Source organism: Mobula birostris, chromosome 7 (genome assembly GCF_030028105.1).
Source record: "Mobula birostris isolate sMobBir1 chromosome 7, sMobBir1.hap1, whole genome shotgun sequence".
Taxonomy (NCBI): Eukaryota; Metazoa; Chordata; class Chondrichthyes; order Myliobatiformes; family Myliobatidae; genus Mobula; species Mobula birostris.
The window spans coordinates 12,600,109-12,627,518 of NC_092376.1; positions in this window are offsets into that span (position 1 = coordinate 12,600,109).

Genomic DNA, 27,410 nt, shown 5'->3' on the forward strand with positions numbered 1-27,410 from the left:
TGACTTCCTAAGTATTCACAAAATTTTATATATACTTTTTAAAGATTTCCAGGAACAGCAGATTGTTTTAAGGATATTTATTATTTAGACTCTCCAGACTTTGCTGTGGACTCAGACTAGATTATTTCGCAAAATCTCTCCAGCTTTCACTCTCCACTGTGCAGCCAGTTACACAGACGGTCTTTGTTCTGTCACAGATACAATCTGCACTCAGTGGCCATGTTATTAATTACGTCCTTAACCCAGTAAAGTGGCCACTGAGAGTATGTTTGTGCTCTTCTACTGCTGTAGCCCATCTACTTCATGGTTCAACATTTTGTGGGTGTTCAGAGATGCTCTTCTACACACCACTGTTATAACATATGGTTATTATACTGTCACTTTCCTGTCAGCTAGAACCGATCTAGTCATTCCCCTCTGACCTGTCTCATTAACAAATTGCCACTTTTTTTTTTGTTTTTCACACCATTCTATATAAACTCCAGAGACTGTTGTGCATGAAGATCCTGGAGATCAGTTGTTTCCTGAGACAGTCAAACCACCCCATCTGGCACCAACAATCATTCCATAGTCAAAGCAACACTCACAACCTGCTGGAGGAAATCAGCAGGTCGGGCAGCATCCGTGGAAACGATCAGTCAATGCTTTGGGCTGGAACCCTTCATCAGGACTGAAGAGAGAAGGAGTAGAGGGTCTGTAGAGAAGGTGGGGGAGGGTGGGAAGGAGAAGGCTGGTAGGTGCCTGGTGGAAAACCAGTAAGGGGAAAGATAAAGTGGTGGGGGAAGGGAAGCAGGGAGGGCATAGGCAGGAAAGGTGAAGAAGGAATAGGGGAAACCACAATGAGTAGTAGAAGGAGGCGGAACCATGAGGGAGATAGTAGGAAGCTGGGGGAGGGGGCAGAGTGAAACTGGGATAGGGAAAGGGAAGGGGAGGGCATTTCTTCCCCATTCTGTTGCTAGGTCTGAAAAACACCTGAGCCTCTTGACCATGTCTGCATGCTCATATGCATTGATTTGCTGCCACGTGATTGGCTGATTAGATATTTGCATTAACCAGCAGATGCACTGGTGCACCTAATAAGGTGATCACTGAGTATAGTCTCCCTAAGGGAGACAAACATATATTTAGTGGCCACTTTAGTAGCTACATAAATAAACTTTGCGCCCCATTCGGAGAGGCCAAATTTGAAGTATTGTGTGCAGTTTTGTTCACCAACCAACAAAAAAGATGTAAGCAAGTTTGAAAGAGTGCAGAGAAAATTTACAAAGATGAGAACCTGAATTAGAAGGAAATATTGAATAGGTTAGGACTGTATTCTGTAGAACGTAGAAGATTGAGAAGAGGTTTGATAGAGGTATACAAAATTATGAAGGGTATAGATAGGGTAAATGCAAGCAGGCTTTTTCCACTGACATTGGGTGGGACTACAAATAGAGGTCACGGGTTAAGGGTGAAAGGTAAAAGGTTTGTGGGGAAAATAAGGAGGAAACTTCTTTACCCAGAGGGTTGTGCGAGTGTGGAATGAGCTGCCAGCACAAGTGGTGCATACAAGCTCGATTTCAATGTTTAAAAGAAGTTTGGATAGGTACATGGGAAGTAGGTGTATGGGGGGCTATGGTCCCAGTGCAGGTCGATGGGAGTAGGTAGTTTAAATGGTACAGCATGGGCAAGGTGGGCCGAAGGGCCTGTTTCTGTGCTGTACTTCCCTACGATTCTATGACTCTCTGTCTCCGTGTGCTGACATGGATTCAACTATCGTTTCAAAAGCAACTGTGTTTTATATGCAATTTTTATTTCTCTTAATGTAATATTTATGCTAATTAACATCACTAGGTATATTACTTGTTTTCAAATATAACTGGCCATGTGGAAAAAAATGAAACTGCTTCTTTCCTCCCTGTGGGTTAAATGGATTTATTTATTTTGTTTCATTGTAATCCATTATACCTGCCAATGATACCTTAAAGCTGTTAATTTCCTAATAGACTTCATTTCAACAAATTGTATTTAAGAAGTTTGTTCTTGGATTCTTTGTGCAGTGCTGTGAAATTTTTGTACTGTTGAAAGCATTGGCTTTCAATCAAGATACTAGGAAGATCCCGGTCTGTCAATAAGGTAGGTATTAAAGGTCTCTGGGCATTATTCTGAGGAAAAGCATGATTAGCATTTTTACCAATATACATCCCCAATAGCATGTTCAGGTTCAGTGATGTTGAAAAGGCAAGAAAGCTAACCAAATCTTCCATTTCAACAGGAGGCTAAAGAAGTTTGGTCTCTCCCTGTTGATCTTTTCCATTTTTTTTATCAAGGCACCATACACTCATTGGCTACTTTACTGGGTGCCTGCTGTACCTAATGGAGTGGTCACTGAGTATATTCGTGGTCTTCTGCTGCTGTGGTCCATCTACATCAAGGTTTGAAGTGTTGCATGTTCAGAGATGCTCTTCTACACACCACTGTTGAAGGGTGTGGCTATTTGAATTATGGTTCTCCTCTGATCTCTCTCATTAACAAGATTCACGCACAGAACTGCAAGCTCATTGTCTATTTTTTTTTGTTTTTCACACCATTCTGTGTAAACTCTAGAGATTCTTGTGCGTGAAAGTCCCAGGAGATCAGCAGTTTCTGAGACACTCAAATCAACCTGTCTGGCACCAACAATCCACATCCCATTCCCATTCTGACATGTCTATCCACGGCCTCCTCTACTGTAAAGATGAAGCCACACTCAGGTTGGAGGAACAACACCTTATATTCCGTCTGGGTAGCCTCCAACCTGATGGCATGAACATCGACTTCTCTAACTTCCGCTAGGCCCCATCTCCCCCTCGTACCCCATCTGTTACTTATTTTTATGCACACATTCTTTCTCTCACTCTCCTTTTTCTCCCTCTGTCCCTCTGAATATACCTCTTGCCCATCCTCTGGGGTTTCCCCCCCCCTTGTCTTTCTTCCCGGACCTCCTGTCCCATGATCCTCTCGTATCCCGTTTTGCCTATCACCTGTCTGGCTCTTGGCTCCATTCCTCCCCCTCCTGTCTTCTCCTCTCATTTTGGATCTCCCCCTCCCCCTCCCACTTTCAAATCCCTTACTCACTCTTCCTTCAGTTAGTCCTGATGAAGGGTCTCGGCCTGAAACGTTGACTGCACCTCTTCCTAGAGATGCTGCTTGGCCTGCTGCGTTCACCAGCAACTTTGGTGTGTGTTGCTGGAATTTCCAGCATCTGCAGAATTCCTGTTGTCTCCATAGTCAGTCACTTGGATCACATTTCTTCCCCATTCTGATGTTTGGTCTGAACAACAAACTGAGCTGCTTGACCTTGATTGGATGCTTCTAATGGACACAACTCTAACTCCACCCATACGATATGGTCATCGATTGACCACTTTATTAGCTATACCTGTATTCCTGCTCATCAATCAGCCAATCATGTGGCAGCAACTATATTCAGAAAAGCATGCTTTTAAACCATCATGGGTAAGTTCACTCCCCTCAACACTGAAATGATTTCATGACTCACGGACTTACTTTCAAGGACTCTACAACTCATGCTCTCAAAGATATTTATTTATTCATTTTTTTTGTATTTGCACACTGGTTGCTTGTCAGTCTTGTGTGCAATTTTTCATTGATCCTATTGTATTTGTTTGTTATGAATGCATACAAGAAAATAAATCTCAGTAGTATATGGTGTCATATACATAATTGGGATAATAAATTTACTTTGATCTACCTGAGCATGGATTCTGTATAGCTTTGAGATTCTCAGTTGATGAGAATATCAGTAAAAGTACATTTTGATATTGAAATATGGCTAGGGAAAGGCTTAATTACAAGGCGTGATTGATAAGTTCATGGCCTAAGGTAGAAGGAGTCAATTTTAGAAAACCTAGCTCATTCATTTTCCATCATAGTCTCCTCCTACATGTACACACTTAATCCAGCGGTCGTGGAGCATACGGATCCCTTCTTTGTAGAAGTCGGCGTCTTAGATCTCCAGCAAGTGGTCCATAGCAGAGGTGATTGATAAGTTTGTGGCCTAAGGTAGAAGGAGATGAGTGATTAACTTCAAACGTTCTGCATAATCACTCAAAGGGTTGAACTGCACATGCATGTAACGAGAGCTATATAACCCACCTCTTGTGCAGTACATAATAAAAAACTATAAATTACAATTAAAAAGATACATATATGTATATACAATATTGTGCAAAAGTCTTAGGCAGGTATATACAATTAGGGTGCCTAAGAATTTTGCACAGTACTGTATTTGTCAAAGTGGAGCAGACAACAAGTTTGTAAATCTGGTGGGACCAAAGGATTTGGGAATGGCAAGGGTGGAACGCCATGGGAGGGGTGTGGGACAGGTGGCAGAGAAGGAGTACTAGAGGGTGGAGGAATGGCACAGGTGCAGAGACATCCAGCCCTGAGACACCAGACAAGGTCATTTGATTCCAAACTCAGGTCTCTCTGCAACACACATAAAAGTTGCTGGTGAACGCAGCATCTCTAGGAAGAGGTACAGTCAACTTTTCGGGCCGAGACCCTTCATCAGGAGAGACTCTGGTCTCTCTGGTGCTTTCCACACTCTCCCTTCTCCCTTCCTGTTTTCCCAGCCATGATTCCCTTCTCCCTGTCCCTTCCCACTCTCAGTCCACAACAGAGACCCATATCAGAATCAGGTTTATCATCACTCACATATGACATGATTGTTTTTTGTGGCAGCCGTACAGTGCAGTACATAAACTTACCTCTGTACCGTGCATAAGTCTTAGGCACCATATATATAACCTGGAGTTACACACCGACTACGCTTCTTTGCGGGAATGGGACCCACTCTTGGGGTTTTATAACTGGCCGTTGTTCGGCACACCAAGGGCTCGACCTAGGAGTTTGGCTCGGCTTTGGAGGCCTAGGATTGCGGGGCTCTGGAGACGGGTGGATTGAAGGGCGATGTCACGGTAGGAGACCCGTGTGTCATTGGGGGAGTCAAAATATCTACGGCTGTGTGCCCAGAGACTCGAGATCTTTGGGCACAGTGCTTGAAAAAAGCGACGTAACGGACTTTTAACATCGTAAACCTGCGAATTGTTTTTTATGCCTCCACTCATAGTGAAACAGAAACACCTTTTTCTCCCTTATCAGGGAGAGAGAGAGCCCGTGGTATTTCGAATGCTGGGTGAATAATGTAGTATTTGGGGTAACTGCAAGTCTGTGTCTTTACTGGTGCTTTGCTCACGCTTAAGTGCTTGGGGCGGGTGCCGATGTCTTTTTTTGCCGGTGGGGGAGGGCAGATCGTTGCTTGTTGCTGCTTACGCGCAGGAGGGAAGGGAGTTGGGCGGGACTTTAGCTATCTAACATTTAACTGTTGTTCATTCTTTAGGGCATTCCTCTGTATTCGTGGTTGGTTGTGAAGTAAAAGCATTTCAGGATGTATATTGTACACATTTCTCTGATGTTAAATGTACCTTTGAAACCTATGAAATGGAGATCTATTTTGGAAACCTTTGCAGTCAAGGTGTTTGAATTGATTGTAGTAAAAATACACCTGTATCTGGAACGTCCAACTGCTGGTGAATCAGTATCCTGGCGAAAACTACACCAGGAAGGCAAAAGAACACTCCAAGCAACTTCACAAAAAGATTATTGAAAATCTCAAGTCAGGAGATGGATACAAGAAAACTTCCAAGTCACCGAATATCCCTTGGAGTACAGTTAAGTCGATCATCAAGAAATTGAAAGAATATGGCTCAGACATATATCTGCCCAGAGCAGGCCATCCTCAAAATCTGAGTGACCGTGCAAGAAGAAAACTAGTGACGAAGGCCACCAAGAGACCTATGTCATTTGTGGAGGAGTTACAGTCTTCAGTGGCTGCGATGGGAGAGACTGCTCATACAACAACTGTTGCCCGGATGCTTCAACAGTCGCAGCTTTATGGGAGAGTGGCAATGAGAAAGCGATTGTTGAAAAAAACTCACGTGGAATCTCAGCTAAAGTTTGCCAGAAGACTTTGAAGTCAGTTGGAAGAAGGTTCTATGGTCTGATGAAACCAAAATTGAGATTTTTAGGTGCAAACACGAGGAATTCTACAGATGCTGGAAATTCAAGCAACACACATTAAAAGTTGCTGGTGAACGTGGCAGGCCAGGCAGCATCTCTAGGAAGAGGTACAGTCGACGTTTCAGGCCGAGATTCTTCCTCAGGACTAACTGAAAGAAGAGCTAGTAAGAGATTTGAAAGGGGGAGGGGGAGATCCAAAATGATAGGAGAAGACAGGAGGGAGAGGGATGGAGCCAAGAGCTGGACAGTTGATTGGCAAAAGGGATATAGACAGTAGACAATAGACAATTGGTGCAGGAGTAGGCCATTCGGCCCTTCGAGCCAGCACCGCCATTCACTGTGATCATGGCTGATCATCCACTATCAGTATCCAGTTCCTGCCTTATCCTCATAACCTTTGATTCCACTATCTTTAAGAGCTCTATCCATCTCTTTTTTGAAAGCATCCAGAGACTTGGCCTCCACAGCCTTCTGGGGCAGAGCATTCCATATATCCACCACTCTTTGGGTGAAAAAGTTTTTCCTCAACTCCGTTCTAAATGGCCTACCCCTAATTCTTGAACTGTGGCCTCTGGTTCTGGACTCACCCATCAGCGGGAACATGCTTCCTGCCTCCAGCATGTCCAATCCCTTAATAATCTTATATATTTCACTAAGATCCCCTCTCAGCCTTCTAAATTCCAGAGTATACAAGCCCAGTCGCTCCAATCTTTTGACATATGACAGTCCCGCCATCCCGGGAATTAACCTTGTGAACCTACGCTGTACTCCCTCAATAGCAAGAATGCCCTTCCTCAAATTTGGAGACCAAAACTCACACAGTGCTCCAGGTGTGGTCTCATCAGGGCCCTGTACAGCTGCAGAAGGACCTCTTTGTTCTTATACTCAATTCCCCTTGTTATGAAGGCCAGCATGCCATTAACTTTCTTCACTGCCTGCTGTACTTGCATGCTTGCTTTCAGTGACTGATGTACAAGAACACCTAGATCTCGTTGTGCTTCCCTTTTCCCTAACTTGACTCCATTTAGATAATAATCTGCCTTCCCATTCTACCACCAAAGTGGATAACCTCACATTTATCCACATTAAACTGCATCTGCCATGCATCTGTCCACTCACCCAGCCTGTCCAAGTCACCCTGCATTCTCATAACATCCTCCTCACGTTTCACACTGCCACCCAGCTTTGTGTCATCGGCAAATTTGCTAATGTTACTTTTAATTCCCTCATCTAAATCATTAATGTATATTGTAAACAGCTGTATTCCCAGTACTGAACCCTGCGGTACCCCACTGGTCACTGCCTGCCTTTCCGAAAGGGACCCGTTAATCGCTAATCTTTGTTTTCTGTCAGCCAGTCAACCCTCAATCCATGCCAGCACTCTGCCCCCAATACCATGTGCCCTAATTTTGCCCACTATGAGAGGATCATGGGACAGGAGGCCCAGGGAGAAGGTAAAGGGGGATAGGGGTAAAACCCAGAAGATGGGCAAGTGGTATAGTGAAAGGGACAGAGGGAGAAAAAAGAGAGAGAGAGAAAGTATGTGTGTATATGAACAAATAACGGATGGGGTACAAGGGAAAGGTGGGGCATTAGCGGAAGTTTGAGAAGTCAGCGTTCACGCCATCAGGTTGGAGGCTACCCAGACGGAATATAAGCTCGTTGACTTCATTAACTTTGCCTCCAACTTTCACCCTACCCTCAAGTTTACCTGGTCCATTTCCGACGTCTCCCTCCCCTTCCTAGATCTTTCTGTCTCTATCTCTGGAGACAGCTTATCTACTGATATCTACTATAAATCTACTGACTCTCAGAGCTATCTGGACTATTCCTCTTCTCACCCTGTCTCTTACAAAAATGCCATCCCTTTCTCGCAATTCCTCCGTCTCCACTGCATCTGCTCTCAGGATGAGGATTTTCATTCCAGGACGAGGGAGATGTCCTTTTTTAAAGAAAGGGGCTTCCCTTCCTCCACCATCAACTCTGCTCTCAAATGCATCACCCCCATTTCACGCACATTTGCTCTCACTCCATCCTCCTGCCACCCCACTACGAATAGGGTTCCACTTGTCCTCACCTAGAACCCACCAACCTCCGGGTCCAACATATTATTCTCCGTAACTTCCGCCACCTCCAACAGGATCCTACCACTAAGCACATCTTTCCCTCCCCGCCTCTCTCTGCTTTCCACAGCGATCGCTCCCTATGTGACTCCCTTGTCCATTCATCCCCCCTCATCCCTCCCCACTGATCTCCCTCCTGGCACTTATCCTTGTAAGCAGAAGAAGTGCTACACATGCCCTTACATTTCCTCCCTTACCACCATTCAGGGCCCCAAACAGTCCTTCCAGGTGAGGCGACACTTCACCTGTGAGTCGGCTGGGGTGATATACTGCCTCCGGTGCTCCCGATGTGGCCTTCTATATATTGGTGAGACCCGACGCAAACTGGGAGATCGTTTCGCTGAACACCTACGCTCTGTCCGCCAGAGAAAGCAGGTTCTCCCAGTGGCCACACATTTTAATTCCATGTCCCATCCCATTCTGATATGTCTATCCACGGCCTCCTCTACTGTAAAGATGAAGCCACACTCAGGTTGGAGGAACAACACCTTATATTCCGTCTGGGTAGCCTCCAACCTGATGGCATGAACATTGACTTCTCAAACTTCCGCTAATTCCCCACCTCTCCCTCGTACCCTATGCATTATTTATTTATATACACACATTCTTTCTCTCTCTCTCCCCTTTTTCTCCCTCTGTCCCTCTCACTATACCCCTTGCCCATCTTCTGGGTTTTTCCCCCCCTCCCCTTTTTCTTTCTCCCTGGGCCTCCTGTCCCATGATCCTCTCATATCCCTTTTGCCAATCACCTGTCCAGCTCTTGGCTCCATCCCTCCCCCTCCTATCTTCTCCTATCATTTCAGATCTCCCCTTCCCCCTCCCACTTTCAAATCTCTTACTAACTCTTCTTTCAGTTCATCCTGACGAAGGGTCTCGGCCCTAACGTCGACTATACCTCTTCCTAGAGATGCTGCCTGGCCTGCTGCGTTCACCAGCAACTTTGATGTGTGTTGCTTGAGATCTTTGGCCATCGGACCAAACACTGCACATCATCACAAACACCATGAAGCATGGTGGTGGCTGCATCATTCTGTGGGGATGCTTCTGTGCAACCGGCCCTAGAAGGCTTGTGAAGGGCTGTTAACTCATGATCCCCATGCAGTCTGACAGAGCTTGAGCAGTTTTGTAAAGAAGAATGGGGAAAAATTGTAGTGTCCAGATGTGCAAAACCAAAAGGCGTACCCACACAGACTCGAGGCTGTAATTGCTGCTAATCAGTAATCAGTGTCAAAGAAGCATAAGCATAATGGTGCAAGGTTAGCCATGAGCATTCTTTCCCCTACAACAAGTAGAACAAGCAAAATCCATTAAACTCAAAAGTCAAGGTGACAGAAGAACTCACCAGCATTGGTGGTGGCAAATGGAATCAGAATCAGAAGAATCAGGTTTATTATCACTGGCGTATGACGTGAAATTTGTTAACTTAGCAGTAGCAGTACATAATCTAACAGAGAGGGAAAAAAATAAAATAAAAAAATAAATAAACAAGTAAATCAATTACATATATTGAACAGATTTTTAAAAGTGTGCAAAAAGAGAAATACTGTATATTTTAAAAAATAAGTGGTGTCCACAGCTTCCATGTCCATTTAGGAATCGGATGGCAGAGGGAAAGAAGCTGTTCCTGAATCGCTGAGTGTGTGCCTTCAGGTTTCTGTACCTCCTACCTGATGGTAACAATGAGAAAAGGGCATGTCCTGGGTGCTGGAAATCCTTAATAATGGACGCTGTCTTTCCAAGAGATCGCTCCCTAAAGATGTCCTGGGTGCTTTGTAGGCTAGTGTCCAAGATGGAGCTGACTAGATTTAAAACCTTCTGCAGCTTCTTTCAGTCCTGTGCAGTAACCCCTCCATACCAGACAGTGATGCAGCCTGTCAGAATGCTCTCCACAGTGCAACTACAGAAGTTTTTGAGTGTATTTGTTGACATGCCAAATCTCTTCAAGCTCCTAATGAAGTATAGCCGCTGTCTTGCCTTCTTTATAACTACATCGATATGTTGGGACCAGGTTAGATCCTCAGAGATCTTGACACCCAGAAACTTGAAACTGCTCACTCTCTTCACTTCTGATCCTTCTATGAGGATTAGTATACGTTTCTTCATCTTACCCTTCCTGCAGTCCACAATCAGGTCTTTTGTCTTACTGACATTGAGTGCCAGGTTGTTGCTGTGGCACCGTTCCACTAGTTGGCATATCTCACTCCTGTACGCCCTCTCGTCACCACCTGAGATTCTACCAACAATGGCTGTATCGTCAGCAAATTTATAGATGGTATTTGAGCTATGCCTAGTCACATAGTCATGTGTATATAGACAGTAGAGCAGTGGGCTAAGCACACATCCCTGAGGTGTGCCATAGTTGATCGTCAGCGAAGAGGATATGTTATCACCAATCCACGCAGACTGTGGTCTACCGGTTAGGATGTTGAGGATCCAATTGCAGAGGGCGGTACAGAGGCCCAGGTTCTGAAACTTCCCAATCAGGATTGTGGGAATGATGGTATTAAATGTTGAGTTACAGTCGATGAACAGCATCCTGCCATAGGTGTTTGTGTTGTCCAGGTGTTCTAAATCCTTGTGGAGAGCCATTGAGATTGTGTCTGCCATTAACCTATTGTGGCAATAGGCAAATTGCAATGGGTCCAGGTCCTTGCTGAGGGAGGAGTTCAGTCTAGTCATGACTAACCTCTCAAAGCATTTCATCACTGTCGATGTCTGTGCTACTAGGCAATAGTCATTAAGGCAGCCCACATTATTCTTCTTAGGCACTGGTATAATTGTTGCCTTTTTGAAGCAAGTGGGAACTTCTGCCCATAGCAGTGAGAGGTTGAAAATATCCTTGAATACTCCCATCAGTTGGTTGGCACAGGTTTTCAGAGCCTTACCAGGTACTCCATCGGAACCTACTGCCTTGCAAGGGTTCACTCTTTTTAAAGACAGCCTAACATCCTCCTCTGAGGTGGAGATCACAGGGTCATCAGGTGCAGCAGGGATCTTCAAAGCTGTAGTTGTGCTCTCCATTTCAAAGTGTGCATAGAAGGCGTAGAGTTCATCTGGTAGTGAAGCATCGCTGCCATTCATGCTATTGGGTTTAGCTTTGTGGGAAGTAATGTCTTGCAGACCCTGCCAGAGTTGCCGTGCATCCGATGTCGCCTCCAACCTCATTCAAAATTGTCTCTTCGCCCTTGAAATAGCCCTCTGCAAATCATACCTGGTTTTCTGGTACATCCCTGGGTTGCCAGATTTGAATGCCACAGATCTAGCCTTCAGCAGATGATGTACCTCCTGGGTCATTCATGGCTTTTGGTTTGGGAAAGTACAGTAAGTCTCTGTGGGCACACACTCATCCACACAGGTTTTAATGAAGTCGGTAATGAGCGCAGCATACTCATCCAGGTTCAAAGATAAATACAGTCCAGTCCACCGATTCAAAGCAGTCCTGTAGGCGCTCCTGTACTTCCCTTTTCCATACCTTCTTGGTCCTCACTACTGGTGCTGCAGTCTTCAGTCTCTGCCTATACTCAGGAAGTAGAAGTACAGCTAGGTGATCAGACTTCCCGAAGTGAGGACTATTGAAACTTTAGGTTTGGTACAAATGAAGGGTCTCATGCCAGGATGTCAGCTGTCCAGTTCCTTCCACAGTTGCTGGCTGACCCACTGAGTTCCTCCAGCATTTTCATTTTTACTTCTGATTCCAGCATCTGCAGTCTCTTGTGTCTGATGTTACATGAACAAAGACACCGGAGAGATGTAGCTAGTAGATATGAAGTAGTCTTTCATTTGCAAAATGAGACACAGCAGGCATCATATTGAAGCAACACATACATAATGCTGGAGGAACTCAGCAGGCTGGGAAGCATCTGTGGGAAAAAGTACAGTTGACATTTTGGGGTGAGATCCTTCGGCAGGACAGCAGGTGCTGGAAATCCAAGCCATGTGCACAAAATGCTGGAGGAACTCAACAGACCAGGCAGCATCTATAAAAAAAAGAGTACAGTAGGCATTTCAGGCTGAGATATAAAAGTCTTAGGCACATGTGCTGCTTAGATTTCCAGCATCTGCAGATTTTCACTTGTTTGCAAAGGTATCATATTGAGACCCTTTCAGAGGAAGAAGCCTGCTCAACCCAACATTATATGACATTTTATATGCTAAAGATCAAAGGACAATTCTATAGTTACAATGTATTTCCAGTGCTTCCTGTAAATTATATATAACTTTCACACATCCTTCTTTGCACCCATGCTCCAGAAAATGTTAATCAACATTGTCTGGTTTAGATTTAGATTATGAAGACACGCAGTCCTCTTTTATTGTCATTTAGTAATGCATGCATCAAGAAATGATACAATGTTTTTCCAGAATGATATCACAGAAACACAAGACAAACCGACTGAAAAACTGACATAAACCACATAATTATAACATATAGTTACAACAGTGCAAAGCAATACTGTAATTTGATGAAGAACAGACCATAGGCATGGTAAAAAAAGAAGTCTCAAAGTCTCTTGAAAGTCCCATGATCTCATGCAGACGGTAGAAGGAAGAAAAAAAAACTCTTCCTGCCATGAGCTTCCAGTGCCGCTAACTTGCCGATGCAGCATCCTGGAAGCACCTGACCACAACCGACTCTTGAGTCCGTCCGAAAACTCTGAGCCTCCGACCAGCCCTCCGACACCAAGCACCATCTCTGATGGGCGCTTCAACCCTGGCCCCGGCAACAGGCAAAGTCAAGGATTTGGGGCCTTCCCCTCCGGAGATTTTCCATCGCACAGTAGCAGCGGCAGCGAAGCGGGCATTTCAGAAGTTTCTCCAGATGTTCCTCCATGCTCCTCACAGCTGTCTCCATCAAATCAGGATTGTGCACGGCCCCTAGTTAACACATACGATATTATTCGGAACTGCCGCACGTGCTGCGTCGCACCGTCATCTTCTCCTCCCTCCTTTTTACCTTGTTTTTCAAATTAACTGCTGTTTTCACAGCTCTGGGAACCTATTGTCCAGAATTGCATTTTAAATTTAATCTCCAGTCCATATTCAGATCTGAAGATTGGTTGCTGAAATTAACATTTTGCTATGGACTCTAAGTCTAGAATATGCTCTAACATCTGCATTAAATACATTTGTGTCCAAAAGACAAAGCACAAACATTTTAGTTAATGGTAAGGTGTTTCCAGAGAAAAATTTCAATGCTTATCTTCACAATGTGTTTCTTTCTATTTGAAAAAGATGAGGTGTTAATAACTGACCAGTTCTGCTGTTTGAGAGCAGTCGTACAATGTTTATTTTAATGGTTGTCTAATCTTACATTTAGGGAATGCAGAAAGTATGTCTCATCTTATCGTTATGTGCTTGGAAGGAATTCTCATTTCAATGATCACATAACATAATTGTTCTAATCACAACACAGCTGCAAGACACAGAACATTATAATCTAAAACATTTTGAAGAGAGACAGCTTAGTGCTTCAGCCCAGTGTTATCAGTCTAAGACTGAGAATACGGTAGTTCCAAAGCCTGTAAGCTAATGTTTAATTCTGCTTTGAACCAAATGACCCAGTTTCGTGCCAAGTGTATGCCTTGATCCAAATCTGGACACAAGAATTAAATGGTGGTGGAGAGATGACGACAGCCTTCACTGTGTAGAGTTTCTGTCAGTGTACCAAAACTGCTCAAATTGGTGAAAGATCTGGGTCAGAAAACCCAGAAGCATCACACCAGGAGTCCATGCAAATCACATCTCATCAGCCATCATAGCTCCAGGTTAATGATCTGGTTGTTCAGGTTAAGGATGGTTTTCATGAGAGGGAGCGGTGTTAGAGGTTATGTTAGGATGAAAGGGAAGAAAGGGGCTTATTTTGTTGTTTGTTGCTTGTTGTGTTCTGTGTTGTTCTGTTGACATGGTGGACATGCTAAGCTGACATTGATAGTGTGGCCACACAGGCAGGCTGCCTCCAGTCCACCCAAAGTGAGTTTCAACGTACATGTGATCAATAAACTTGAATCTGATTCAGAACCTATTCCGTGAACTGGAATGTTAGAGGTCAGGCCTTTGCTTGGAGTTCAAAGTGAATAGAACATAGAATAGTACAGCACAGTACAGGCCCTTTGGCCCACAATGTTGTGCCGACCCTCAAACCCTGCCTCCCATATAGGCCCCCACCTTAGATTCCCCCATATACCTGTCCAGTAGTCTCTTAAACTTCACTAGTGTATCTGCCTCCACCACTGCTCTCTGAGTAAAAAACCTTCCTCTAATACCCCCCTTGAACTTCCCACCCCTTACCTTAAAGCCATGTCCTCTTGTACTGAGCAGTGGTGCCCTGGGGAAGAGGCACTAGCTATCCACTCTATCTATTCCTCTTATTATTTTGTACATCTCTATCATGTCTCCTCTCATCCTCCTTCTCTCCAAAGAGTAAAGTCCTAGCTCCCTTAATCTCTGATCATAATGCATACTCTCTAAACCAGGCAGCGTTCTGGTAAATCTCCTCTGTACCCTTTCCAATGCTTCCACATCCTTCCTATAGTGAGGTGACCAGAACTGGACACAGTACTCCAAGTGTGGCCTAACCAAAGTTTTATAGAGCTGCATCATTACATCGCGACTCTTAAACTCTATCCCTCGACTTATGAAAGCTAACACCCCATAAACTTTCTTAACTACCCTATCCACCTGTGAGGCAACTTTCAGGGATCTGTGGACATGTACCCCGAGATCCCTCTGCTCCTCCACACTACCAGGTATCCTGCCATTTACTTTGTACTCTGCCTTAGAGTTTGTCCTTCCAAAGTGTACCACCTCACACTTCTCCGGATTGAACTCCATCTGCCACTTCTCAGCCCACTTCTGCATCCTATCAATGTCTCTCTGCAATCTTTGACAATCCTCTACACTATCTACAACACCACCAACCTTTGTGTCGTCTGCAAACTTGCCAACCCACCCTTCTACCCCCACATCCAGGTCGTTAATAAAAATCACGAAAAGTAGAGGTCCCAGAACAGATCCTTGTGGGACACCACTAGTCACAATCCTCCAATCTGAATGTACTCCCTCCCAACCACCCTCTGCCTTCTGCAGGCAAGCCAATTCTGAATCCACCTGGCCAAACTTCCCTGGATCCCATGCCTTCTAACTTTCTGAATAAGCCTACCGTGTGGAACCTTGTCAAATGCCTTACTAAAATCCATATAGATCACATCCACTGCACTACCCTCATCTATATGCCTGGTCACCTCCTCAAAGAATTCTATCAGGCTTGTTAGAATGATGAAGGACATCACAGTACAGGCCTCTGCTCTGCGCTTGAAGGCCAGCAAAGTGCACATCACTGTTCCGCTCTGTGCTCGAAACAAACCAATGTGGATTCTGACCGAAAGATATCTAGAGTCCAGTTTCCATCTGTGCTCAAAGACCAGCAACATAGACATCGCTGCTCTACTCTTGCCTCAAAGTAAAGCAAAGGATTCCTAGAGTCCAGGCTTCCACCTACGCTCGAAGGCCAGTAACATGGACCAAGTCGGTGGAGGGATCAGATGTCCAAGCAGGCAGGAGCTACGAAAGGGCATGAGGGCCAGTCGGTCCCTTATTGGCTAGTCTGGCGATTGGCATGATAATCGAAAGCCAAAGGTCGATCAGTTGTCTGGAAATCAAAGCCCAATTGAAGCCTGCAATCACCCACGCTATGGATGGGTGGGAGGGGGAAAGGGGCTTGTTTTGCTGCTGTTGCTTTGTTGCTTGCTGTGCTCTGTTTTGTTGTTGAGTTCTGTGTTGTTCTGCTGAGCATTGTGGGCATGCTATGTTGGCGTTGGAATGTGGGCTGACAATGGTGGGCTCCCCCGAAAACAATGCATTCCACTGTTTTTCCATATGTATGTGATAGATGATTCTGAATCTGAATCTATTCAGTGTTCCTGATGAATCACAATTCCTTCCACAAGAAGGTTCGGTCTTGACCAAGACTTGGACACCACTCGCTTTTGGGATGAGAATTGGTCTGATTCATTCATTCCTTTTTAGATGATGTTGTTTGTCCTTGAAAAGGTTAGAAACATAGAAAACCTACAGCTCAATACAGGCCCTTCAGTCAACAATGCTGTGCCGAACATGTACTAACTTTAGAAATTACCTAGGGTTAGCCATAGCCCCCTATTTTTTTAAGCTCAATGTACATATCCAGGAGTCTCTTAAAAGACCCTATTGTATCCGCCTCCACCACTGTTACTGGCAGCCCATTCCATGCACTCACTACTCTCTGCGTAAAAAGCTTACCCCTGAGATCTCCTCTGTACCTACTCCCAAGCACCTTAAAACTGTGCCCTCTCGTGTTAGCCATTTCAGCCCTGGGAAAAAGCCTCTGACTATCCACATGATCAATGCCTCTCATCATCTTGTACACCTCTATCAGGTCACCTCTCATCCTCCGTCGATCCAAGGAGAAAAGGCTGAGTTCACTCAACCTGTTCTCATAAGGCATGCTCCCCAATCCAGGCAATATCCTTGTAAATCTCCTCTGCACCCTTTCTATGGTTTCCACCTCCTTCCTACAATGAGGCGACCAGAACTGAGCACAGTACTCCAAGATGGGTCTGACCACGGTCCTATATAGCTGTAACATTACCTCTCGGCTCTTAAACTTAATCCCACGCTTGATGAAGGCCAATGCCCTCTTAACGACACAGTCAACCTGCGCAGCAGCTTTGAGTGTCCTATGGACTTGGACTCCAAGATCCCCCTGATCCTCCACACTGCCAAGAATCTTACCATTAATGATATATTCTGCCATCATATTTGACCTACTAAAATGAACCTCCTCATACTTATCTGGGTTGAATTCCAACTGCCACTTCTCAGCCCAATTTTGCATCCTATCAATGTCCCGCTGTATCCTTTGACAGCCCTCCACACTATCCGCAATAACCCCAACCTTTGTGTCATCAGCAAATTTACTAACCCATCCCTCCACTTCCTCAAACAGGTCATTTATAAAAATGACGAACAGAAGAGGTCGCAGAACAGATCCCTGAGGCACACCACTGGTCACTGACTGGTCCGGTTGTGGTGGTAAAGAACATTTCCTCTTGCTGGAGAATCTAAAACTTAAAGGCATCAATTAAAAATAGCAAGCTACCTTTCTAAATCAAGGTATGTTAGCTCTGGAATGGATAGTGACACTTACATGACACCCCCAACACATCTTTTGGTGTGTCGGCTGTTACGTAAATGACACATTTCACTGTGTGTTTTGATGTACACATGATAAGTAAATTGAATAAGTTTTAGTTTGCCTGCCATCTAGGCAAATCATTCCATTCATAAGTACATCAATGTTAAAAAAGAAGAAAACAAGGTCAGAATCTTTACCTCTCCCCCTCTCCGTTTTCTGCAGGGTTTGCTCCCTCCATGATTCCTTTGTCCATTCATCCCACACCACTAAGCATCCCCCCAGCACTTATCAAAGTTTTCAAAGGTATATTTAATGTCAGAGGAGTGCATACAATATACATCCTGAAATTCCTTTTCTTTACAAACATCCATGAATACAGAGGAGTGCCCCAAAGAATGAATGACAGTTAAATGTTAGAAACCCAAACCCGCCCCCCAGCTTCCACCTCTCACACGTAAGCAGCAGCAAAGCAACAATCCGCACCCCCCCTGACCAGCAAAAAAAGCATCGGCGCTCTCCACCGAGCACTCAAGCGAGCAGCAAAGCATCAGTAAAGATATAGGCTTGCAGAATCCAATAGACTACTCGTTCACCCAGTAATTCAACACACCACAGGCTCTCTCTCTCCCTAATAAGGGAAAAGGAGCTGTCTCCGTTTCACAGTGAGAGGGGAGACATAGCAAACAACTCCCTGATTTACAATGTTAAACGTCCGTTGTGTCGCTTTTTCTGGGCTCTGAGGCCAAAGAACTCGGGTGTCTGGGCACCCAGCCAGAAACTTTCCATCTCCCATAACACACCAATTTCCAGCAGAGGCATCGACCTCGAGTCGGCCTGCCTCCAGAACCACGAAGTCCAGAAACTCTGAAGACGCGCTTATCTTCTACGCCGTGTCCTTAGTATATCGAATAACAGCCAGATGTGAGACCCCAATAGCGGGTCCCATTTCGCAAAGAACTGAAGTCAGCGTGTAACTCCAGGTCAGAGTCTTCAAAAGAAACCTGAAAGGGAAAAATTGGGATACTAAAGATAGAAATAGAGCTGTTTCTGAAGATACAAGCAAAGGAGTCGCCGTAAGGCACCATGGTCTCCTAAGCCCCACCCCTTTAGACCACCGCACCGTGCAAGCGGCCAGAATGTTAAACCTACCGATCCACTTCCTTGCTCACCTCCATTCAGGGCCCTTAACTGTCCTCCCAGGTGAGGCAACATTTCACCTGTGAATTAGCTGGGGTCATCCACTATGTCCAGAACTCTCAATGTGGTCTCCTCTACATTGGTGAGATCTGTCACAAATTGGAGGTTGCCTCTATTGGGCACTTCTGAGACTAGAATCAAAACAAGTTATGAGACTGAAATGAAGACAGGGTTCTAAACTAGACACTATTCAAGAATCCATGGAGGTGATGATTGAGCATTGAACCTCAATTTGGGTGTTCTTTAAATATTAAAATCCTGGTGTCAAAACATGGCTGCCAATTAACAGGGTGGCCCGAGTCTATAAAGGGGCCATGCCAACAATCCATGTTTCAGAGAGTCGGAATGCTTAAACCCCGGAAGCTGGCACGGTCACGTGCGTATTATAACCTCCTCTCCATATCCACTCTATCTGGTCTTAATAATAAGCCAATTCCAACTCCTGATTTTTAATCCATGTTTCAGTGCCTCTATCTGTTCTTCATTATTGCGAATGGTTCTTCACGCTTTTAATGCAGTTTGGTGTTACCTGATGTTATGAGGTCTCATCACTCGGATGGTGTATTGCTTACTGTTTACTTGTGCTGCACACCAAATGCACTTTGAATTATATTTTATTAAAGTTCAAAGTTTTAAGTAAACTTATTATCAAAGTACATATATGTCACCATATACAACCATGGGATTCATTTCCTTGTGGGCATACTCCATAAATCTATAGAATAATAACCATAACAGTTTCATGTAGATGTGCTCAATGGTTCAAGGGCTTTACCCCTGATGGACTGGACCTGATCTATTACTTTTTGTGGGATTTTCCATTCAAGGGCATTGGTGTTTCCATACCAGGCTTTGATGAAGCCAGTCAATATACTCTTCACTACACATCTATAGAAGTTTATCAAAGTTAATCTCCACAAACTCCTAAGGAATTTATTTATGGTAATATTTTTGTTTCATATTCCATGTGCTGTGAATGATATATATACACATACACACACACACACTCATACTGAGTGCACCGTGGTTTGGAAGAATGTTCTACCGGTGTGTAGTGGAGAGTATATTGACTGGCTGCATCAGAGCCTGGAATGGAAAATCCTACATAAAGTAATGTTTTGTTTGGTTGTATACATGTGTAGTCAGGTGACAATAACTTTGAACTTGACTTGAAAGGTATTCTAATATTTTCTTCTAATCACTGCTCCATATACAACAGTTCTCAATGAGACTATCACATCAGTTAATTCTTCATGTGGTTTCAATAGTTAATTCTATGACTTGAACACATCTTCCATATGTTAAGTCAGAGTATTAGTGCTGAGCTTAGACAGACTGAATATAAGTGTCCATATTGAGAAACAGAATGTGTTAACAGGATGTGCATATCATCTATCAGTTTTATACTTGCAAATGTTCTGGGACATCCACTGAATAAAGATTTCACCCAACATAAGATACATATTATTGAAGTGAAAAAGATGGGGTTGAACAAATGTGCTCTGTCATAGTAATCTCAGAGAAAATAAATCTCTGAAATGTTAACATTTATTGAAAATGTCTGTTTGACTCTGTTGGAAATCTGTACAATTCTTTTAATTTACTTTCGTCTTCATAGTGTGGCAATGAAATAAAAATAAAAGGAAATTCCCAATTCCCAGCCAGAATCTGATGACTCTAAAACCCATTTCTTTGGCCAAGTGTCCTGTTATATGCCTGGATAGCTCCTGAAGTATCTTAGGATTCTGGCTGGAGGTCCACAACTGGTGATGAATTGTGCTGTTCAAAGTTCAAAGTAAATTATGTTCCACAGATGACCTGTACTGTGAAATAACTTTGAGGACAAGTGGATGAGTGGCTTACTGAGATTGAAGGCGATACAAAGATTAATAGTGTTGAGAATTGTGTAGAAGATTGCCAAGTGCTGAAGTGGCATATAGATCAGTTGTAGATATGGGCAGAGGAATGACAGATAGAGATTAATCCAGCCAAGTGTGAGGTGTTGGACTTTGGGAGATCAAATGTGAACAGAGAGTACAAAAGGCAGGCCTTTTGCTTAACAGTGTTGATGTACAGAGGAATCTTGGGCTCGAAGTCTATAGCTCCCTGAAAGTGACATGTAAGTTAGTAGGGCAGTAAAGAAGGTGCAGCGGTATTGAGTTCAAGACCCAAGACTTTGGAGTAACACAGTAGTGTAATAGTTAGCACACTTTACACTGCCATTGACTCAGCTTCAACTCCCACCTCTGTCTGTAAGGAGGTTGTGTATTCACCTCGCAAACACGAGGAATTCTGCAGATGCTGGGAATTCAAGCAACGCACATAAAAATTGCTGGTGAACACAGCAGGCCAGGCAGCATCTCTAGGAAGAGGTACAGTCGACGTTTCGGGCCAAGACCCTTCGTCAGGACTAACTGAAAGAAGAGCTAGTAAGAAATTTGAAAGTGGGAGGGGGAGGGGGAGATCCAAAATGATAGGAGAAGACAGGAGGGGGAGGGATGGAACCAAGAGCTGGGCAGTTGATTGGCAAAAGGGATATGAGAGGATCATGGGACAGGAGGCCTAGGGAGAAAGAAAAGGGGGAGGGGGGAAACCCAGAGGATGGGCAAGAATGTGTGTATATAAATAAATAATGGATGGGGTACGAGGGGGAGGTGGGGCATTAGCAGAAGTTTGAGAAGTCAATGTTCATGCAATCAGGTTGGAGGCTACCCAGACGGAATATAAGGTGTTGTTCCTCCAACCTGAGTGTGGCTTCATCTTGACAGTAGAGGAGGCCGTGGATAGACATATCAGAATGGGAATGGGACGTGGAATTAAAATGTATGGCCACTGGGAGATCCTGCTTTCTCTGGCAGACAGAGCGTAGGTGTTCAGCGAAACGATCTCCCAGTCTGCATCGGGTCTCGCCAATATATAGAAGGCCACATCGGGAGCACCGGACGCAGTATATCACCCCAGCTGACTCACAGGTGAAGTGTCGCCTCACCTGGAAGGACTGTTTGGGGCCCTGAATGGTGGAAAGGGAGGAAGTGTAAGGGCATAATTAGCACTTGTTCCACTTACAAGGATAAGTGCCAGGAGGGAGATCAGTGGGGAGGGATGGGGGGGACGAATGGACAAGGGAGTCGCGTAGGGAGCGATCCCTGCGGAATGCAGAGAGAGGGGGGGAGGGAAAGATGTGCTTAGTGGTGGGATCCCGTTGGAGGTGGCGGAAGTTACGGAGAATATTTTGGGCCCGGAGGCTGGTGGGGTGGTAGGTGAGGACAAGGGGAGCTCTATTCCTTATGGGGTGGCGGGAGGATGGAGTGAGAGCAGATGTACGTGAAATGGGGGAGATGCGTTTGAGAGCAGAGTTGATGGTGGAGGAAGGGAAGCCCCTTTCTTTAAAAAAGGAGGACATCTCCCTCGTCCTGGAATGAAAAGCCTCATTCTGAGAGCAGATGTGGTGGAGATGGAGGAATTGCGAGAAGGGGATGGCATTTTCGCAAGAGACAGGGTAAGAAGAGGAATAGTCCAGATAGCTGTGAGAGTCAGCAGGCTTGTAGTAGACATCAGTAGATAAGCTGTCTCCAGAGACAGACAGAAAGATCTAGAAAGGAGAGGGAGGTGTCAGAAATGGACCAGGAAAAACTTGAAGGCAGGATGGAAGTTGGAGGCAAAGTTAATGAAGTCAACGAGCTCGGCATGTATGCAGGAAGCAGCACCAATGCAGTCGTCGATGTAGCGAAGGAAAAGTGGGGGACTGATACCAGAATAGGTTTCCCTGTCCCTCTCACTATACCCCTTGCCCATCCTCTGGGTTTTCCCCCCCCTCCCCCTTTTCTTTCTCCCTGGGCCTCCTGTCCCATGATCCTCTCATATCCCTTTTGCCAATCACCTGTCCAGCTCTTGGCTCCATCCCTCCCCCTCCTGACTTCTCCTATCATTTTGGATCTCCCCCTCCCCCTCCCACTTTCAAATCTCTTACTAGCTCTTCTTTCAGTTAGTCCTGATGAAGGGTCTCGGCCCAAAACGTCGACTGTACCTCTTCCTAGAGATGCTGCCTGGCCTGCTGCGTTCACCAGCAGCTTTTTTGTGTGTTGTGTGTATTCTCCTTATGACTGCATGGGTTTCCTCTGGGTGCTCCAGTTTCTTCCCACGTTCCAAAGCCTTATGGATTAAGGGTTAGTAAGTTGCGGGCATGCTATGTTGGTGCTGGAAGAATGGAAACACTTGCGGGGCAGCCAAAGCACACCCTTGGACTCTGTTGGTGTTTGACGCAGATGATGCTCTTAAACTGTGTACTTCGAAGTTTCAATGTTCATGTAAAAAATAAACCCAGTTTCTTTCATCTTTAAGAGTAAGAAAATTATGATGCAGATTTATAAAGCTCTGTCTTGGCTGTGTCTGGCACATTGTGCTCTATTCTGCTTGTAGAGGTTTTCAAAAGGATGCAGAAGAAGTTTCCCAGGATGCTGCCTGGGTTAGAGAGCACATACTATAAGGAGAGGTTGAATGAACTTACAAAATGTGTAAGATTTTCTTTGTTGTACTGCATATCATTGTACCCTTCGATCAATAAATAAAATCAAAAGTGTGTGATTTCTCAACTTTTATTCCAAGTATTCATAGTATGCATATTGCAAAAAAAAGTTAAGTGCCACGCAGTTTTTAGGGCGTGTCAAAATTTTCTGCTCAGAACAATGGTTGCTCCATGCAACTATAAAAAATGAGAGGGAAGGTTGCAGGAGTGGTAGAGGAAGCAGATATAATAGGATTTTAAGCATATGCAGAGAACGAAGGTATGTGGACATTATGTGGGAAGACAGAACATGTTTAATACTCTTTTAATTACTAGTGGAATTAGCTGAACATTGCATTGTGGGCTGAAAGTCCTATTTCTGTACGTTACTGCTCTATATTTTAAGTTCTGTGTTTATCCACCATTAAAGTGAGTAGTGCAAAATTTAACCATCTGTGCTGGGTTGAATGTTGAACTAGTAACTTGGCCTTGTAAAAAAAAAGGCCAATGCTAAAGAAACAGCAAAAAGATGTTGCATGTTATGCCACAAGACATGAAAAGAAACAAACAACAACATTTATGTCATCATATACAACCCTGAGATTCATTTCCTTGCAAGCTTCACAATAGAACAAAGAAATACAATAGATTCAATGACAAACTACACACAAACTGACAAGCAACCAATCTGCAGAAGAAGACAAATAGTGCAAATACAAAAAAAAATCAATAAATAAGTAAATAACATTGAGATTGTGTGTTATAGAGACCTTGAAAGTGAATGTGTAGGTTGTGCAATCAGTGCAAAGTAAGTTTATTATCAAAGTATCAATAGGTCATCATCCAGCTGGTGGTATAGTGACATCAGCACTGGACTTCGAGGCCAATGGTCCCAGGTTCGAATCAGAGTTGAGGTGAATGAAGTTATCCACGCTGGTTCAGGAGCCTGTTAGTTGAAGGGTAATAACTGCTCCTGAACCTGGTGTGAGTGGGATTTAAGGCTCTTGTTCCTCCTTCCCAATAGCAATGGTGAGAAGAGAGAGCATGGCCCGGAGACCTTGATGATGGATGCTGCTTTCGTGTGACAGCACTCTGTGTAGATCTGCCCCTTGTAAATTTCAAGGGGCTTAATCAGCAAAGCTACAGGGTTCAAAACCTCCTGGCCTGCTCATTGTAATGCGGAAATGAGATTTTGTTGTCAGATTTGAACACGCAGAGTGAAGCATTTGACACTGACAGACAGTGCAAACGCCACTGAGGCTCAGATCATTTTGAACACTCAATGGACCACTTTAATATCTGCAGCCAATTCTTATTTCATTTCGGTAATAATAGAGTGCCAAAACAATAAATACTTGAGCAAAACATATTAGTGAAAAGACAGATTATTAGTTTTGGCTTCCCTTTTCTAATATTTTGTTCGATGATGTGGAATCATTTTTTTTATCAGAATATGAATCTCTTTAATTTCTTCACCTTAACTATTGAAAATATTTTCCATTCCAAGGCAATCACACTCTGTGTGGCACTTATGTGATCATACTTTCCTTTTCTGTGATTAAGACCATATTTCTTTGTAAACTCAGTGGAATAGTGCACTGTTGGAGGTGCCATCTCTCAGAAAAGATGCATACCTGAAGCCTTGCATTATAGTACACCACAGGACAAAGAACAGTGCTGCACAACAAACAGGCCTTTCGGCCCACAATGTCCTGCTGGACCAATTAAATTTGTATTTAAGTGCCTAACTAAATTAATCCCTTCAGTCTGCGCAATATCCATATCTTTCAATTGTCTGCACCTAGAACATAGAACATACATAGCACAGCATGGGACCTTCAGCCACAATATTTTGTCACATTTTTAACATAATTTAAGATCAAACTAACCCTTCCCTCCTACATGCCTTCTCCATTTATCTATAATCCAGGTGCCTATCTGAGACTCTTTTAAATGCCCCTAATATACCTACCTCTATCACCACCCCGGCAGTGCGTTTCATGCACACAGCATTCCCTGTGTAAAGAACTTGCAGACTTTTCATCACCAGTCGAGGTGATATCCTCAGTGCGCAGTTGTTAGTGTTTCTCTCTGCGAGTGCTAGCATTTATATCGGCCCCTGAGGCAATCCAGACCTTGAACACCTTTGACTGTTGTCTTGGTCCAACCAGGTAGGCCAAGAAGGCTCACCAACACCCTTACTTCGTCAGCAGTCTAAAACGGGATCAGTAAGTCTTTGTTGACCCTCATCAATTTCTGTAGATACATCATAGGAAGCATCTTATGGGGACACATCATGGCTTGGTATGGCAACTGCTCTTCCATGACTACAAAGGGTTGTGGACACAGCTCAGCACATCACGGAAACAAACCCCTCCTCCATAGACTCTGTCTACACTTCTGGCTGCCTTGGTAAAGAAGCCAAAATAATCCAAGATCCCAAACACTTCGGACTTTCCCTTTCCTCTCCCCTCTCATAAAGCAGAACAGACAAACACCTGAAAGTACACACCACCAGTTTCAAGGACAGTCTGTTATCAGACCTTGAGTGCTCACCTAGTACGATAAGATAGACGTTTGACTTCTACCAGACCTTTTGAAGAAATCCCTACCCAATTACCATCAGCATGTAACCCGTAGGACCATAGGTCCCAACACATTAGACCACTGCTATACTAAGTTAAGGAATGCCCAGACTGCATTTCGGTAAATTTGATCACTTGGCTGTCCTTCTCTGACCTGCATACAGTAGAAGCTGAAGAGCAAACTCCACAAATTCGGACAACAAGGAGGAAGTCATGGGAGGCAGACCCTTGGTTCAAATCCAGATGCCCCTTATTTTGGTAGGGAATAGTAGCGTAGCACTTAGCAATAGTTTTCAGTGCCAGTGACCAAGGTTCAATTCCTGCCACTGTCGGTAAGGAGTTACTATGTCCTAAACATGGCCCCGTGTGTTTCCTCCCACTTTCCAAAGACATATGAGTTAATAGTTTAACCGACCATATGGTTTAATTGGGGGACACAACTCATTGGGCTCCAAATAAATAAATAACATGCTGTTCTGTTGGGAATTTCCGGAAGTGACATCCACAAGTCATGCAGTTCATACACTGCCAGATATGAGTGGATATTCGGCTTGTGTCTCACATTTACTGCCTGTTCCCTTGTGCAAGGAGAGGGAAAAAAGAAACACACACACACACACACACACACACACACACACACACACAGCCTGGCAGAGCACAGAAGAAGATACAAGAGGGAGATGCTCGCTGTCACTGGAGCAGGGAAGGATTAGGGGCAGGGAGGGGCGCATATACCTGCACTGAGATGGCTCATGGTGCAACAGCAGACAGCAACTCGCATTTGTGTCACTCCTTTAACAGAATAGCACCTCCCAAGGTCAACAATGGGAACTTCGTCAATAGAAAGCTATTCATAAGCAGCCACAAGCGAAGTGGTTTGGGAAATAACCTGAAGCTTGTTAGCTCTTAATTAGGAAGTATATAACGCTGAGGATTTATAAGGCAGAGGTCAGAGCACACTTAGAGTATTGTGGGCAGTTTTGGGCCACTTGTCTAATAAAGGATGTGCTGCCATTGGACAGGATCCAGAGGAGGTTCACGAAAATGAACCCAGAATTGAAAGAGTTAACATATGAGGACATTGGATGACTCTCAGCCTATACTTGCTGGAGTTTAGATTACGTTGCAACCTATCAAATATTGAAAAGCCTAGAATAGTAGAGGTGGAGAGGGTGATTTCTATAGTGGGGGAGTCTAGGAACAGTGGGTACAACCTCAGAACAGAGAGATGTCCATTTAGAACAGAGATGGGGTGGAATTTCATTAGCCAGAGGGTGGTGAATCTGTGGAATTCATTGTCAGAGAAGGCTGTATAGACTAAGTTACTGAGTGTATTTAAAGTGGACGTTGATAGGTTCATGATTAGACAGGGCATCAAAGAATACAGGAAGAAGGCAAGATAAAGGGGTAAGAGAGATAATAAATCAGATATGATGAAACAGCAGAGCAGTCGCAGTGGGCTGAATGACCTAATTCTGCTCCTGTGTCTTATGGTTTTATGGAAGGAGATTTTCCTGTGTTGCTGAACAAAGAACTTGAGGAAATTTACTCAGTGGCCACTTTATTATGTACACCTGTACACCTGCTCAGTAAAGCAATGATCTAATCAGCCAATCACATGGCAGCAATTCAATGTATTAAAGCATGCAAACATGTCAAGAGGTTCAGTTGTTGTTCAGACCAAATAGCAGAATGGGGAAGAAATGTGATCTAAGTGATCTGACCGTGGAATAATTGTCGGTTCCAGATAGGGTAGTTTGAGTATT